The sequence below is a fragment of the Nicotiana tabacum genome, chromosome 19 (assembly GCF_000715075.1).
Source record: "Nicotiana tabacum cultivar K326 chromosome 19, ASM71507v2, whole genome shotgun sequence".
Lineage (NCBI taxonomy): Eukaryota > Viridiplantae > Streptophyta > Magnoliopsida > Solanales > Solanaceae > Nicotiana > Nicotiana tabacum.
In genome coordinates this window covers 4,594,125-4,608,155 of record NC_134098.1, presented here as the reverse complement: position 1 = coordinate 4,608,155, position 14,031 = coordinate 4,594,125, and positions in this window count along the sequence as shown.

Below are 14,031 nucleotides of genomic sequence, written 5' to 3'. Positions count from 1 at the left end.
CATGAATTGCTTGTGTAAATTATATTCCTTGTTTAATTAATATTATTTGTTATATTTATATATATTGTGAATTGTTAGATCAAAATATTAAAGGATGAAAAAATTTATATGTTTGATTTTCTGTCTAAATTAATTAAATGTTAAAAGAAATTATTCTTCCTCCCGAATTTATCTCATAATAAATATACTCTCCTTCCGGAGGTACATAAGAAAATATCCTCCTTTCTTGTGGAGCGGGCCGAACGCCTCGGTAGGATAGATGCATCTATGGATCGCGCCGCACGTCCCTCGGCAGTGTACATGACACTCTGAATCGGGTCGTACGTCCTCGGCAGAAATCGTGCTTAATAATAATAATAATTACACGATACTTTAATAGCTTATTTCAGCTTGCGAAGCTAATTGATAAATTGGAAAATCCTTGAAATTTAATGAATTATTATTCTTTCTTGTTAAATAATTAATTGTTATTCCTGAAAATGATATTTAATTTATAAATTAGAAATTAATCGAATTTAAGGAATTTAATTAATATATTGAGAATTGTTGCATTTGAAGAATTTTGATTATTTCTGTTGATTAAATAAAGTATTGTAAATTTTGTAAATCATGTTGATTTATATATCCTAGTTGTATTTCAATTATTATTATTGCCCCATAGTAAGTGTCAAAGTCGGCTATCTCGCCTCTACCACTTTGAGATTAGGCTTGATACTTACTGGGTACACGTTATTTACGTACTCATACTACACTTGCTGCACTTTTTGTGCAGGAACTGAGGCAAGTACTAGTGGGGGACCTATCGTCTTACACCCACATTATCTAGGGACATAGTGGTGAGATGTTTTTCTGATCCGTTCTGCAGCTACTAGTGTCTCTCTTTGTATTTTAATTCTGTCTATTTTTTATTTCGGACAACATTTGAGGTTTTGTATAATCTACTAGATACTCATACACTTTTGACACCAGGTCTTGGCTCACACATTGGTGGAGTTTGGGTTTTATTATATTTTCTTGGTTTTAAATTTTATCAATGTATGCTTAATTTATTAGTTGGCTTGCCTAGCTGTAGTGTTGGGCGCCATCACGACTTATAGGTGAAATTGGGTCGTGACAACTCCCTCCCATGTTCATTTATATTTCGAAACTAACCCTTGCAGGAGTTCGACTAGGAACATGGATGGATTATTCAACCCGAAGCCTTTAGGCCTGAAAGCACGCATTGCACTCTTTTTTCCTTAGACCGGTTTTATCCCAAATGGGTTTTTCGGCAAGGTTTTTAATGAAGCAACCATTGATCGTGCTAACTTGGAACAAATCAACAGTATTCGGGGCCTCTTTACAATCAACCTCGAATACTGGGGGGCATTACCGTCGAATATATCAAGTTCGAAGCAAGGAAGTTACTTCATGACAACAGGTTTTCGATAGGAAAAATTGTAAGAGCCAAATGGTCAAAATGAACCATGCTCGTGTAATTTGCTCGATCCCTGGTACAAAATATGAACACATATATAATGACATAAAGAGAAATTTCTCCTTTATCGATATCTTATATCTCAGAATCCATCCTCTATTTCGTGATCTATTATGCAAACAGGATTAAGGGCCGACCATTACCCCATAAATCGAAGACTGCCAACTGAAAAATCAACGAGATCGAGCACCACTAAGCCTACGGGCTACATCATTTCGAGTTTGAGCAAATACTCACTCGACTGTTAAGCCTAAGGGCTACATCACTTCGAGTTCGAGCAAAACTCTCACTCGACCACTAAGCCTACGGGCTATATCATTTCGAGTTCGAGCAAACACTCACTCAACTACTAAGCCTAAGGGCTACATCACTTCGAGTTCAAGCAAAACTCTCACTCGACCATAAAGCCTATGGGCTACATTACTTTGAGTTTGAGTAAAACTCTCGCTCGACCGCTAAGCCTACGGGCTACATCACTTTGAGTTCGAGCAAACACTCACTCGATTGTTAAGCCTAAGGGATACATCACTTCGAGTTTGAGCAAAACTCTCACTCGACCATAAATCTTACGGGATACATTACTTCGAGTTCGAGCAAACACTCACTCGACTACTAAGCCTAAGGGCTACATCACTTCGAGTTCGAGCAAAACTCTCACTCGACCATAAAGCTTACAGGGTACATTACTTCGAGTTCGAGCAAACACTCACTCGACTGTTAATCCTAAGGGCTACATCACTTCGAGTTCGAGAAAACACTCACTCGACTGTTAAGCCTAAGGGCTACATCACTTCGATTTCGAGCAAAACTCTCACTCGACCATAAAGCCTACGGGCTACATTACTTCGAGTTTGAGTAAACACTCATTCGACTGTTAAGCCTAAGGGCTACATCACTTTGAGTTTGAGCAAAACTCTCACTCGACCATAAAGCCTACGGGCTACATTACTTCGAGTTTGAGTAAACACTCATTCGACTGTTAAGCCTAAGGGCTACATCACTTTGAGTTTGAGCAAAACTCTCACTCGACCATAAAGCCTACGGGCTACATTACTTCGAGTTCGAGCAAACGCTCACTCGACTACTAAGCCTACGGGTTACATTACCCCTAGTTCGAGCAAACACACTCGACTATTAAGCCTAAGGGCTATCTTTAATTTAAGTTCGAGCAAACGCTCACTCTGTTATAAAGACTACAAGGTCCGACTTCGATCAAATCGCCTAAAGCCTCGAACTTATAAAAACTTTCATAAGGAATGAATAAAACAAACTTTTCACAAGGCAGAAAATGAAACAAATACAAGTTGGGAAAGGAAAAGATCTTTATATATATATATGAGTATTTACAAAGTCTGATCAGGACCCTACACAAAAATATCAAAAATCAAAAAAAACTAAGGTTCCTGATTATCTCCGGGAGCAATCTCTTCTCCATCAAGCTCTTCCCCGCTCTCAGACCCACTCTTGCTCTCACCATCATCATCGGAAGCCAGGGCTCCAGCATCGGCTTCAAGCTCTTTAGCATTTTTTATCTCTTCAATAAGATCGAAACCTCAGACATGGATTTCCTCAAGGGTTTCCCTCCGAGATTGGCATCTGGCGAGTTCAGCAACCCAATGTGCTCGAGTTTGAGCGATCTCGTCAGCCTCTCTCTCTTGTACTTGAGCGGCTTCAGCATCGGCCCAATAGACGGCCACGAATGCATCTTCTTCGGCCTTTGCTTTTTCGGCTTTAGATTTGGACTTGGCAAGTTTGGAATCAAATCGAGCCTCGAACTCCTATATTTTTCTTGCTTAAACCGTACTCTTCTCCTTCATACCTTGAAGCTGACTTTCAACCGATGATAATTGGGCTCGAGCAGCCTCTCTCTCTGCAGCAAGGCAGTCCATACCTTTTTTCCACCCCAAGGTCTCCGCCTTTATTATATCGACCTCTTCACGGAGCTGCCCGATCATCTCGAGCTTCTGCTGTAGCTGTGAGATTGAAATATTAACCTCTGTTCCCGAATCAAGCCCATGAGTTTTTTAGATTTTCATTACCTGCTCGGTCAGATCGGTCTGATCTTGGTGAGCTTTGGCCAACTCAGCTCGGAGGTCTTTGGTCTCTTCTTCTCTTTACTCACAAAGAAGTCTGAGGGAATTTCTCTCCTCCGAAAGCACTCGAAAGTCGGCCTCACGTCGGCTCAGCTCTGCCCGAGACTTGAAAAACTCCTCTTGATGAAGAGCTAATGCCTATACGAAAAAGAGAAAAAGTTAGGCAGAAAATGAAAAATATGACATCAACAAAGGGAATCGAGACTTACCCAATTCAGGGCTCGTTGAACCTCGAAGAAAAGACCCGACGCATCACTCGAGCTGGCAACAACCTCGATACCGGTAAATAAATCACGAAAGGGGTCCTATCCCTCATGGGCCCCGACTACCTCGAGGGTCCCCAAATCTCGAACTTCCCGAATTGCCCCTTCGTAAAAAGTAGGGAGAGTAGGCGAGTCTCTGATTACTATTGCCCCAAGCGAGTCACTTGGGGCGTTCTCCTCAGTTCGAAGAGCTTCAGGGTCGGCCTGTTCTGATATACTCACCGATTGATGACTTCGTTGGGAGGCATCCTCGATCTCCAACAACTCGGGGACTTTGTCCGAGTCCTTCTCTGATATCCCCTCAGTTCGAGATGGAGCCTCATCAACCGCCATCGACCCAGCTGCCTTTGGGGAATCGACGGTTTTCTTCACTCGGGCCACCAGTATGGACTCGTCATTTTCTTCTTTGTCGTCTTCGTCTTCATCCCTTAGATGCCGAACTGATTCTTCGGTTAAAGGGATGATATTCTTCCTCGGCTTACGAGCCGTCCTTGTCATAAGCTTTGGATCCTCGGCAGCAAAGGCCATTTTTCTCTTGTTATCCTTCGCCGGTCTCGAAACCAGGGCTGAAGTCTCTTCCTCACCAGACGAGGGCCTCATGACTGCATCTTTGCCCAGGCCTATACACAAGAAAATTGGTTAAGTATAGGAAAGACATTTTGTTCGAATCATCGAAGACATGAGAAATAGGCTTACCATGATTTTTAGCCTCTCATCGGCCCTTTGATAAGTCGCGCCACGAGCGCTCGGCATATGTGGAGGTCGAAGCCAGGTCCCATACCCAGCTCTTAAGGTTAGGAATAACACCGAGCATCTAAGAAACCGCTACATCACGGAGAAGGATATCAGTGAGAAAGAAACAAAGGAGCAAAACAATAGGAGCTAACAGTAGAAATTATACTTACGCTTCATGTTCCATTCCTCGGGAAATGGAATCTTCTCAGCCGAGATTAAGTCAGAGGTCTTCACTCGAACGAACTTGCCCATCCATCCTCGATCCTTGTCCTCGTCAATGCTCAAGAATAGCACTTTGGTAGCCCGGCGCTTGAGTTTTATTAACCCACCTCGATAGAGGCGGGGGCTGTACAATCTAATAAGGTGGTCGAGGGTGAAAGGCATCTAGGGTTATTTGGTATTGGAGGCAAATATCGATGACAACTGGGTCGAGTGGGCCCTTTTAAACACTTAAAAACCCTTTCACATAAGTAGTAATATCTTCTTTGGGAGCCGGGATTAACACTTCTTTGTCCTCCCAGTTGCAATCTTTCCTTAACTGTTTAAGATGGCCCTCGGTTGTCGAGCACATATACCTCGATACTGGCTCGCATCGACCGGGGACCGGCAATGCTTTATCTATCTTAAAATTGGAGGTAAGAACACCCTCCCCCCTTCCCCCGGAAACACACTCCTTAGGTCATGGCTCCACCGGTGTTTTGTCGCCGGCGGGCTGCGAAGAAGAAGCTTTTTCTTTTGAGGAACAGTTTTTGACGTTTTCGCCTTTGGGATTTGAAGATTGAAGATAGGGGAAGACGACAAGATTTGGTGTTTTAAAAGAGGGATTTTGCCGTAAAAATCACAAATTTACAGATGAAAAACTCAGAAGATGCGAAAGGGAACTTAGAAGATTTGGAGATGTAAAAGTAAAAAGTTGTAAAAAGGGGGGCTATTTATAGGGTTGGCAATGACGGTTCAATGTCAACAATGGTCGACCATCGTCTGACACACATTTAATGCCTTGGTAAACTGAACCGACGGGACATCTATCACGTACGTCATGGTCGGGCTCGATGCAAACGTCAGTTTGTATCGAGTCATACCGTTGGAAAATCATGTCATTTCTCGCCACATTCTTCCTGAGAAACGAGGGGACTATCTGTATACGGTCAAAATCGATTTCGACCTTCGTATGATTGGTCAAGATTGGAACATAATGGACCGAAGGTCATCTTCATAATATCGAGTATTAGATCCGAAGCCAGGTTACGAGCTCAAATTTTTGGGACCGATCAAATACCGAGCTTGAAGTTATTACCGAGCTCGAATCCAAATCGAACTATGATGCGAAGCGGCGTTATCGAGATTGAGAGCCAGAGACCGACCAATACCGAGCACAAGTCAATACCGGGCCCCGAGTCAATATCGGGCTCTAAATCTGTAAACCAACCAAAACCAAGTCCGATCAAGATCGAACCAAGGGACAGGAGCCGTTACAGCCGCACTAAGGAAGAGAATATCGACGGGAATTAGGGAAAAGCTAATCTATCATAGGTTCCCCTCTATGTATTTTTAATTATATCCAAAGTAGGATCCCTCCACTATAAGAGGGATGGCTATTATTTCTGTAAAGGGATCCAAAATTAAGGCATATATACACTCTCATATTCAGTTATTACTATTCACAGAGAAATACAATAGAGATTATCCTCTTGCGAGCTTTATACAGTGATTCATCTTGCTTGTTCATAGAATCGCTTTCTATTCAATATTGGTTCGTATTTCATTCTTTACAGTCAATATTCGGTATATTTCTACTTACTTTTCTGATTTGTGCCAAGTTATACCACGTACCCTTAGAACTACGTATAAATTCAACTCTATCCGTTTTTCGGGTAAACAAAACTCTCGCATAGATTTATCTTGCTTTTTTTTTTTTTATGTTGTAATATCTGCAGATAAAGATTGGTGGATTTACCAATAGAATATGAGTTAGTTAGTAGGGAGTTTTACCAGGATAAACTATAATAGAAACCTATTTACCACATTTATTTAGATTCCTTATTAATTACTTTGTATATCTATATTTACAAGCTATATACAAAATCATAAAAAAGAAAAAAAATTAAAATCCCTTAATTTTAACCTGTCAGTTACACGACACCCACCCCCATTTTCAATAACCCCCTACATTTAAGATTCTGCTTTTTTTTTCCAAAGGATATCAAAAGCATTTTTCTCTTTCTTAATAATCATCAAAATCTCTCTTTAATTTTTATACCCTCCCCCCCCCCCCTACAAACACACACACACAATTTTCCATTCTTTTCCTTTTCCAAAGATTTTCAAACCCAATTTCTCTCTTTCTTACTAATCACAAAAAATCTCTATTTTTTATTTATACAATGCAGACGAAATTCGAAAATATTGCTCTAGAATCAAGCTATGTGTAAGTTTTGAATCTTGTTTTCTTTCTTTTTAAATTTTTTATTGTATGTGATTTGTATATGATACATCAATACCCAAAATAATACTTGATACAATACTAATACAACTATATTAGATTTTTAGTATAGAGTTGTGATTGAAACTTGAAGAAGATGGAGATCATAATTGTATCACAATTTTTCAGAAATGTATCGCGATTGTATTATAATTGTATATATATCATAATTGTTACAGGAATTGTATTGCAAATGTATGATAATTATATATTCATTGTATATTATTACGAGCAATTGTGAGTTCGTGACGAATTTCAAAGTTTGTATCACAAATATATGATAATTGTATATTAATTTATTAGTATTGTATCAAGTATTAGTTTGAGTATTAATGTACCAGATACAAGTTAGATACAATTGTGATACAAGTATGATACAATTATGTTTTAGGCATTGATGTATCTGATATAATTCAAATACAGTTATGATATAGTTATCATACAATTATCATACAATTCCTGAATATTTTTTTATTTTTAGTGTTGTCTAGTCTCCCAGCAAAAGAACGATGCAATTGGCAATTTTTTAATAATATAAAGTTGTCGGCAATGGTGGAAAGAGAGAAGATGGAGATTCGAACGTAATTATTATCACATTGTAGAGCTTGGAAAATAACAGAATTATGGTAATCAACCAAATCAGCACTTAATTGGGTGAACACTTCGATTAGTGATGTGGATCCTTTGTGAAATAACCAATCCACAATAATCATTTGGCTGTCATTGATGCATTATATTTATGTTCACATTTTGCAGATCATGTCCCTATTGATATTACAAGAAAATGTCTGTAATTCATTGGTTTTATTGGAAAGAAATCTGAGTTGTCCTTCAAAATTTCTTGCTTACTTCTTATATTGCAATCAAAGCCTGCAGAAAACACATGCCTTTTAAGGACCAATATATATAATTTGTGAATTGAGAAGATGGAGATTTTGGGCGTAGATTAAGGAATTTTGATGTTAAAAAAGGGAGAGAGAAGAGGAGAGGGAGAAAAAAGGAAATGATATAATTGAATCCCTTAATTGAAGACATTAATAATGGGGTGGGAGTCTTTTAAGGAGCAATGTATATAATTTGTAAGAAAAACCTTAGTTAGTAAGTACATCACGAAGAAAAAGTGAAAAATAAATGAATGAAAAAAAGACATGTCGTTTACTTAGAACTTTTTTAGTTATTTAAAACGACCAAAAGGAATATAAAATTATAAAATAATAAATCCTCTTCTTATATTAACGAAGACCATTCAAATAGAATGCAATATTCCAATAATAGTTTTTTATTCGAAAATCTTGAAAATTTATTTTAATATAATCATAAAAACCTTAAAATATTGAAATTTAATTAAAAAAAATTGGATAAATATTTATATCCATGGACAACTTTATTATATTGCTTATTGAATGAAAAATATATGATTGTGACGAAATATTTATATTTAATGTACTACTGAAAAGGAAAAATTGACAAATTATTTTGCCATCAAACAATATATATATTGAACCATGCTCATTGAGTATGTAGGATGTGCTCCCGGTCGAAGATATGAACAAAAAATATCTAATATATGTATGCAAAATAATTATTTGTTTAACTTTAACCTATTACTGATGAACCATGAGGTCCCCCTTCATTTAAAGATTTACTATTAATAGAAGAAAGTTACACAATATTCAAAGAAGCTGCAAAATATAGAGAGTTACAAGAATCATATAATAGCATTTCAGAATGTTTAGGTGAGGCAGTTCTCGGTCTTGAACGTGTCAAAAACTCTCCAAAACTTATTCACAACTATATCCATATTTACCCGAAAAACGGATAGAGTTGAATTTATACGTAGTTCTAAGGATATGTGGTGTAGCTTAATACAAATCGTAAAGATAAATAGAAATATCAAGTATGGATTGCAAAGAATGCAAAATAGACAAGGTTGTAAAGAAGATGAATTTTAGGACTAAACAAGTGGAATCAAATTAAGAAGCTTGAAAGAGCAACTCTTCACTATAGGAGAATATGGTGCTTGAATTACAATGTTAGCAAAAACTTGCCCTCTACAGAAATGATAACCATCCCCTTTATAGTAGAGGGATCTTACTTTAGATACAATTAAAAATACGTAGTGGGTGACCCATGACAAATCAGCTTTTCCACAATTCCTGCCAAGATTCTCTCCTCTAGTGGGATTACAACGTCTCTTGTCTATACGCTCGATATTGACTTGAGTTTTCGGTCTTGACTCGAGCTCTCGATCTTGGCTTAAGCTCGATTCTGACTCGGACCCTTGAATTGATTCGGGGTCCATGTTGGTCGGTCTCTGAATCATAAGCTCGACAACTTTACTTTGCATCATAGTTCGTTTTGGATTCGAGCTTGATAATAATAACGAGCTCGACATTGATCGGCCCCTCGAACTCGAAGCTTGTTTGTACTATCTTCGGAACCCACTTCGAAGTCTTACTTTGATCGATTATGTTTCGAACTCGATCAATCGTACGAAGGCCGAAATTTATTTCGACCGTATACAGATAGTCCCCTCGTTTCTCAGGAAGAATGTGGTGAGAAACGATATGATTTTTCAACGGCTCGATCGGATTATAAGCTGACATTTAAATTAGGCTCGACCATGATGCGCGTGATAGTTGTCCCATCGATTTAGTCTTTCAAGGTATTTAATGCATGTCAGACAGTGGTCGGCCACCGCTAATACTGAACCGACGTTGCTTAAATCTATAAATAACCCTTCCTTTTATCATTTATCACTTTTACATCTTCAATCTTCCAAATTTTCCAATTTCTTTTTCGTATTCTCTGAGTTTATTCGCAAATTTGTGATTCCTCTTTGCAAAATTCTTCTTCCAAATTACCAAATCTTTGTCACCTTCTTTAAATCCAAAATGGTGAAGACATCTAAAACCGTCCCCCAAAAATAAAAAGCTTCTTCTTCCCAATCCGCCGTCGATAAAACACTGGTGGATCCTCGTCTTGAGGAGTGTGTTCCGGCGGTGTGTGTTCTTACCTCCGATTTCAAACTTGATAAAGGTTCGCCAGTTCCTGGCCGATGTGAGCTCGTATCGAGATATATTTGTTCGATAACCCGGGAGCACATCGAGCGGATAAAAAAAGATTATAACTGGGAGAACAAAGAGGTGGTAGTTCCGTCTCCTGAAGAGAATATTACTACTCACGTGAGAGGGTTTTTAAGCGTGTATACTTACCCTTTCACGTTAGGTCCCCTCGACCCTGTTATCATAGATTTTTGTCATAAATACTTAATAACCCTAGGCCAGATACATCCTTCTTTTGGCGGATCATTATTTTGATCCGATATTTTGTGAGTAAAATCGAGGGGATGCCTTTCACCCTCGATCATCAGGTCCGATTATACCGTCCTCGCCTTTTTCGAGGAGGGTTAATAAAACTCCAACGTCGAGCTGCCAAGGCTTTGTTCTCGAGTATAGACACGGATAAGGATTGAGGCTGGATGGGCCGGTTTGTTCGAGTGAGGACTTCGGACCTGATCCCAACCGAAAAGATGCCTTTTTCCCGAGGAGTGGAACATGAAGCGTAAGTGTAATTCTGTTGTTATCTCCTATTAAGTTGTTCTTTCATTTCTTTTCTCACTAATATTCCCCTTTTGTGATGCAGCAGTTCCATGGATGCCCGGCGCAGTGCCCGATCTCAAGAACTAGGTACGTGATCTGGTTTCGACCTCATCATATGCCGAGCGCTCATGGCGCAACTTGTCAAAGGGCCGATGGGAGGCCAAAAATCATTGTGAGCACCTATCTCGTATCTTTTGGTAATTCGAATAAGATGCTTTTCATATACTTCAGTAAAAAAATTTGTATGTAGGTGTGGGCAAGGATGTGGTTTTGAGGCCCTCATCTGTCGAGGAAGAGGCTTCGGCCTCTGTCCCAAAGCCGGTGAAAGATAATAAGAGGAAAAGAGCCCCCGTCCTCGAAGATCAAAAACCAAAGAAGAGGACGGCTCGTAAGCCGAACAAGAATGACATTCCTTTGACCGTAGAATCAGTTCTGCGTCTGAGGGATGAAGAAGAAGAAGAAGAAGAAGAAGAAGAAGAAGAAGAAGAAGAAGAAGAAGAAGAAGAAGAAGAAGAAGAAGAAGAAGAAGAAGAAGAAGAAGAAGAAGAAGAAGAAGAAGAAGTAGAAGAAGAAGAAGAAGAGAACGATGGGTCTGCTCTGGTGGCCCGAACAAAGAAGACCACCGACGTTCCACAGGCAGCTGGATTGATGGTGGTTCATAAGGCTCCACCTCGAACTGAGGATATATCGGAGAGAGATTAGGTCAGAGTCCCCGAGTTGTTGGAGATCGAAGATGTTTTCCATCGAGGCCAACGGATAGGGATATGTCTGAAGGGGCTCTTCCCGAATCTTTTCGAACCGAAGAGAATGCCCCAGATGACTCATTCGGGGCAGTAGCAATCGAAGGCTCGCCCACCTTCCCTGCTTTTTTCGCAGGGGCGATTCGGGAAGCCTAAGCTTTGGGGGCCCTCGAATTAGATAGGCCTCATGGTGGAGAGGATCCTTTTCGTGACCTGTTCATCGGCGTCGAAGACACTGCCGGTACAAGTGACGCATCAGATCTTTTTCACAGAGTGCAGCAGGCTTTCAATCAAGTAGGCCATAAATCATATGGCGTTACCTTTAAGTTTGCTTTTCTTTTCTGACTTCGTTTCTTCTTTCTTTACAGGTCGTGGCAGTTCATAGAGAATCATGTTCTCGATCCCGAACCGAGTTGTGTCGATATGAGGCCGAGCTTCAACGGGTTACGGAGGAGAGGAACTCCTTAAAGCTCTTTTTGGGCCAAAGGGGAGAGGAGATAAAAGACCTCCAAGCTGAGTTGGCCAGGGCTCACCAAGATCAGATCGATCTATCCGAGCAGGTAATAATGCTTTTAAAAGCCTATGGACTTGATACCGGAATGATGGCTAATCTTTCAGTCTCACATCTGCAGCAGAAAATCGAGATGATCGGAAAACTCCGTGAAGAAGTCGATGTGATAAGAGCGGAGTTTTTGAAGTGGAAAGAAGGAATGGACCGCTTTGCTGCAAAGAAAGAAACTGCTCGAGCCCAATTGTCATCGGCCGAAAACCAACTTCAAAAAATGAAGGAGAAAAGCTCGGTTCAAGCAAGAAGAATAGAGGAGCTCGAGCATCGGTTGGCCTCTATACTTGCCAAGGCCGAATCTGACGCCGAAAAGGCAAAGGCCGATGCGAATGCACTCGTGGCCGTTTATCGGGCCGATGCTGAAGCTGCCCAGGTCCAAGCAAGAGAGGCAGCCGAGAGCGCCGATACTCGAGCACATTGGGTCGCTGAACTTGCTAAGTGCCGATCTCGGAGGGAGACCCTCGATGAGATCCATGCTCGAGGTTTCGACCTCGCTGAAGAGATAAAAAGGGCCAAAGAACTCGAAGTCGATGCTGAAGCCTTGGTTTTCGATGATGATGATGATGACGATGGGAGTAAGAGCGGATACGAGAATGGGGGGGAGCCCGATAGAGAAGAGACCGCTCCTGGGGATGACCAGGAAGCTTAGTCCTTAATTTTTACGTTGTAATCAATCATGTAAACAATTTTGTATATAAAAATATCCCCTTTTTTGCCGACTTGCTTCTGTTTTGTTTCCTGTTTTGTGAGGACTTTATTCACGCCTTATGAATATTTTCACAAGGATTTAAACAACTTAATCAAATTTAGACTTTGTAGCCTCTATAACCGAGCGAGCGCTTACTCAAACTTGAAATAAGGTAGCTCGTATGCTTAGTGGTCGAGTTGAGTGATTGTCTGAACATAGGCTCACTCAAACTTGAAGTGATGTAGTCCTTAGGCTTATTAGTCGAGTGAGTGCTTGCTCGAACTCGAAATAAAAATAGCCCATAGGCTTAGTAGTCGAGTGAATGATTCGAACTCGAAATAATGTAGCCTGTAGGCATAATGGTCGAGTGAGTGCTTGCTCGAACTCGAAATAAAAGTAGCCCGTAGGCTTAGTAGTCGAGTGAATTATTCGAACTCGAAATAATATAGCCCATAGGCGTAATGGTCGAGTGAGTGCTTGCTCGAACTCGAAATAAAAGTAGCTCGTAGGCTTAGTAGTCGAGTGAATGATTCGAACTCGAAATAATGTAGCCCGTAGGCGTAATGGTCGAGTGAGTGCTTGCTCGTCCTCGAAATAAAAGTAGCCTGTAGGCTTAGTAGTCGAGTGAATGATTCGAACTCGAAATAATGTAGCCCGTAGGTGTAATGGTCAAGTGAGTGCATGCTCGAACTCGACATAAAAGTAGCCCGTAGGCTTAGTAGTCGAGTGAATGATTCGAACTCAAAATAATGTAGCCCGTAGGCTTAATGGTCGAGTTAGTGCTTGCTCGAACTCGAAACAAAAGTAGCACGTAGGCTTAATAGTCGAGTGAGTGATTTCGAACTCGAAGTGATGTAGCCCGTAGGCTTAATAGTCAAGTGAATGATTTCGAACTCGAAGTAATGTAGCCCGTAGTCTTAATTGTCGAGTGAGTGAATTCGAACTCGAAGTAATGTAGCCCGTGGGCGTAGTAGTCGAGTGAGTGCTTACTCGAACTCCAAATAGAAGTAGCCCGTAGGCTTAGTAGTCGAGTGAATGATTCGAACTCGAAGTGGTGTAGCCCGTAGGCTTAATAGTCGAGTGAGTGATTTTGAACTCGAAATAAGGTAGCCCGTGGGCTTCTTAGATAGTCCCCGAGTGAAAATGGTTGCTTGAACTCGAGTCGGTGTAGTGTTGCTCGAACTCGTTGATTTTTTGGTTGGCAGTCTCCGATTTATGGGGTAATAGTCGGCCCTTGAGCTTGTTTGCATAATAGATCTCGAAATAGAGGAATTTTTCTTGGATATAAGATATCGGTATATTTCTCTGTAAGTCATTATACGTGTTCATGTATTGTGTCAGGGCTCGGGCCAACTACATGAGCATGGTTCGTTTTGACCATTTGGC